This window comes from Bos indicus, chromosome 5 (assembly GCF_029378745.1).
Source record: "Bos indicus isolate NIAB-ARS_2022 breed Sahiwal x Tharparkar chromosome 5, NIAB-ARS_B.indTharparkar_mat_pri_1.0, whole genome shotgun sequence".
In the NCBI taxonomy this organism is placed as follows: domain Eukaryota; kingdom Metazoa; phylum Chordata; class Mammalia; order Artiodactyla; family Bovidae; genus Bos; species Bos indicus.
Genome location: NC_091764.1, coordinates 18,581,044 through 18,585,531, shown reverse-complemented (window position 1 = coordinate 18,585,531; position 4,488 = coordinate 18,581,044). Strand labels below are relative to the sequence as shown.

Here is a 4,488-nt window from a genome sequence, read left to right as displayed (position 1 = left end):
CTGTCACAGTCAGTCTGAGGATTCATTATTTCCTATTTATTCAACATTACAGATGTCAGTATTGCATCAAATGTAGACAGCTTGGTGCCTGCCCTAAGGGTAGAGAAAATTTCAAAATGGGAAGAGTACACAGCCTTAATAAGCACATTATATTTAACTTTTGACTTTGGCTGTACTTGGCAGCTCCACAATACAAATGGTATCTTCTCTGTTGGATCTACCAAAATACTGCAGAAAGGTTAGTAGCATTACTTTCAAAAGAAATTAAACAGGCTGTGCTGATAAAGCTGCTTTCATTGTTCTCCATTTACCTAAGAAACTTATAACCTTTTTTGGAAGAAGCCAGGGAATGAAATATAAACATTTTCCTTAAGCAAAGCACATTCTTTTCAGAGCAGCACTGGTTATAATGGAATTCAACTTATCTAGATACTAGTTTGAGGTACTTAGATCATGGTGAGAGGGGTAGTGCAGATATGTTTTAAATATTTCTTTTTTGTGATAAGATTAGAGAACCAAAAATGGTAACCCATTGGCAGAAGTCTTGGTTTGAAATTAAAACATGCCCAACATAGTGAATGAGCCTCTAAGTTCTATGATCAGAATCATAGAAGAACTGATCATTCCATAAACACAATCAGGAGAAATGTGTGTCTATGTGTGCATGTATTTGTGTTTGGGGGCAGGTGGAACGGGGGAAAGCATATGAGAACTAAGCATAGGCTTAGGGGTTCTGTACAAAGACAAATCCTGGACAGGAGAAGGCAACCACACTGAAGAAAATATCATGAACAAGATGTTCAGCTCCCACCCCCCAAATAGGTCTTCATGCAATTGCTCAAGAAGTAGGGAAATACAATTTTTGTAATGTTTGCATCTCACAATGAGTTTCTCAGTTAGTTTTGACAAAAACAATGCTACTTAGCAACCTCTTGCAAGGTTTGTACTTTATACATTTAAATACAGTCCTTTCTTATATTTTGGAAAATATTTTACTGTCTATATAAACTTCTGAGTCTACCACAGCTAAGTGTGAAGCTCAGAAAGCAAATTATTTTTGTAGTTAAGTAGTTCTGTCTCCTAATATTTCATCAGTTTTTTGGTGTGAAAGGTTACTAATATCTTTCCTTAGCATTTAACTTTTTATCTGCTAGTCTTATATTCCTAATTAGATTGCAAATCCCTTTTTTAAAAAAACATTTATTTATTTGGCTGTGCCAGATCTTAGTTGTAGCACACAGGATCTTTGATTTTCATTGTGGCACGTGGAATCTTTAGTTGTGGCATGAGGGATCTAGTTCCCTGAACAGGGATCGAACCTGGGCCCTCTGCATTGGGAGTGCAGAGTCTTAGCCACTGGACAACCAAGGAAGTCCCTAAATTTCAAATCCTTGTGTCTGATTTTCCTTGTGTCTTCCATAAGACTAACCTAGTGTCTTTTATGTAGACAAAAATTCATTTTCATTTTATTTCATAGAAACAATATTAGGATGGAAATCAGAAATAAAAGCTTTATTTTAAAGTTAACATAGACCATCTAAAAGGAAAATAAGAAATAATACTAGAAATAGATGGAAAAATAGCACTCAATCATTTACTCATTCAAAAACATTAGAATATTCATGTGCCAAATACTGTTTTAGGCTTTTGGAACATGTTGGTGCACAAAACAGACAAAAATACTTGCCCTGGATTAATAATATAAATGGTATGGGGAGAAACAGGATAAGGGGAGTGCCAGGGGCAGAAATGTGGGGGGAATGGGATGGATTTTTAATAGGGTGTCAAGGAAGCCCCCACTCAGAAAGTGATATCTGAACAAGACCCAGTGGAAACAGGGAATGAGCCAGGGGAGTATTTGGAAAAAAAATACTCCAAGCAGGGAGAACAAAGGCAAAAGGCCTTGAGGGTGAAATAGGTTATGTGTGCTCAGAAAGCAGGGAGGCAGCCTGTCTGGGCCAAACATTATGAGAGACCAGAGTGCTGCAGGAGATGAACTCAGAGACAGTAAGCTTGAGGAAAGGTACAGATTACGTAAGGCCTTACAGGACTTCTTACTTACATAAGGACTTTTTCTATTTGGGGGAGGGGAGTGGACAGTGAGATATAAATTCAGAAGATGCTAATGAGAGAAGTGCCATGATCTGACTTACACTCTAATTTCTCCTTTAGGATCACTCTGTTTCCTTTATTGAAACCGTGCTATACTAGTGAGAGTTTGCTGTAGATGCAGGGAGCTCAAACCTGGTGCTCTGTGACAACACAGAAGGGTGGGGTGGGAGGTGGGAGGGACGTTCAAGAGGGAAGGGATATATGTATACCTATGGCTGATTCATGCTGATATGTGGCAGAAACCAACACAATATTGTAAAGCAATTATCCTCAAATTAAAAATAAATACATTTTTTAAAAAAAGGAAACTATGCTATAAAAGGTAAGGGAAACCAGTTGGGAGAAATGTCAACAGTCTTGCAAAGAAATGTGGATGGTTTGGCCCAGAATGATAGCAGTAACTGTGAGAAGTGAGAAGTGATAGGATTATGATTATATATTGAAGTTAAGGTCAACGAGATTTGATGATGTAAAGTGTGAAAATTAGACAGAAATCATGGATGACTAAAGGTGTTAAGAAATATTATCTAAAACTTGGAAGTAAGACAAATGGATGACTGCACATCCTTTTTATAAAGACCGTTGTCTCACAGGCCTGGGCAAGGATGATTGAATTCTCCAGGGCATATACCCATGTTGATTTGCTATTTACTATTGTGAAATAACTTCATTACTGTGAAGTTACATGTTCCCTTGCAAACTTGTGCACTAGAAAGGCAAATATTTTCCATCCATTAGAGAGGGTAACCTTAGCAATAGTATTGTCCTGAAGATTATTAACCACTTTTGTCTCCAATTCAGCAAAATTATTTTGCTTGCCTTCCTGACTGACTACACATCTGTTTCTCCTTTCAATCAGCTTTACCTCTTTTGAGTCTTTGTTTCTTTTTGAATCAGCTTTACCACCCTGCCAGTTCTCTAATACATGAGCTAAGAAATTTTTGGCACATGTTCACTGTATATTTGTATACAAGCCATGTATTTATCTTTTTAAAAAATTATACTTTGACATGGGTGCTGGGTGTGAGCAAGGGGAAGAATAAACCTACCACTTACTGAAATGGGGGAGATTGTTGGAGGTACAAGATTTAGGGGGAAGATTGAGAGTTTGGCTTTGGACAGGTAACGTATAACGTGCTTATTCAAGTGGAGATGTTGAGTAAGAAGTTGGATGGAAGAGTTTGAATAAGTGAAGAGAGGTATATTCAGGGTATGAAATTGGGGGCTATCAGTGTTACACACAGCTTAAAAGTCCAGAGATAGGGTAAAATCTCTAAGGGAGTCCAGCTAGAAAAACAATCTAAAGATTGAATCCTGAGGCCTGTAAACAACTAAAGTTTAGGGAAATAGGATGAATGAGAAAATAAATAAATAAATAAAGTGGCTAGGAAATCCAGGCGTTTATGCTGTCTTGGAAGCTAATTTTCTGTTGATAAGTGGGACTACGCTCCCTCCCTGTTGTTTGACCTGAGGCCAAACTATGGTGGAGGTAATGAAGATAATGGAAACTTCCTTCAAAAGGTCCCCTGTATGCACTGCCGCACTCAGGACTTGCAACCCTGCAGCAGGCCATCGCCAACCCATTCCTCCGCTGGAGAATCCTGGACACTCACGGGCACGTCTGGGTCATTCTCTTGTGGGGTCAGTGCTCCTTTCTCCTGGGTCCTGGTGCACACAAGGTTTTGTTTGCGCCCTCCAAGAGTCTGTTTCCCAGGTCCTGAGTAAATTCTTGTAGCTCTATGGTGGACTTAATGGCGACCTTCACCAAGAGGGCACCAAGTCTGCTGCACCCAGAGCCCCTGCCCTTGCAGCAGGCCACTGCTGACCCTTACCTCCACAGAAGACACTCAAACACTCAAAGGCAGGTCTGGCTCAGCCTCTGTAGGGTATCCTATTGTGCACAAGGTTTTTTTGAATGATTCTATGAAGACCTACGAGACCTTCTAGAACTAACACCCAAAAAAAGATGTCCTTTTCATCATAAGGGACTGGAATGCAAAAGTAGGAAGTCAAGAGATATGGGGTTCAGGCAAATATGGCCTTAGAGTACAAAATAAAGCAGGGCCAAAGCTAATAGGATTTGGTCAAGAGAACACACTGATCATAGCAAACACCCTCTTCCAACAAAACAAGAGAAGACTTTACACATGAACATCACCAGATGATCAACACCGAACTCAGATTGATTATATTCTTTGCAACCAAAGATGGAGATGCTCTGTACAGTCAGCAAAAACAAGATTGGGAGCTGACTGTGGCTCAGATCATGAACTCCTTATTGCCAAAATCAGACTTAAATTGAAGTAAGTAAGTAAGTAAGTAAGTAAGGAAAACATACCATTCAGGTATGACCTACAACAAATCCCTTATGATTAT

The 4,488-nt window shown here is 39.2% G+C and overlaps 1 non-coding gene across 1 annotated transcript; it reads right to left on the bottom strand.

Annotated features, from left to right (window-relative positions):
* Positions 1-1,298: 1,298 nt before the first annotated feature.
* TRNAG-CCC (transfer RNA glycine (anticodon CCC)) lies at positions 1,299-1,371 on the bottom strand. Its single transcript has one exon. It is a non-coding gene; the product is annotated as a tRNA-Gly (tRNA).
* Between the last annotated feature and the right edge of the window lie 3,117 nt (positions 1,372-4,488).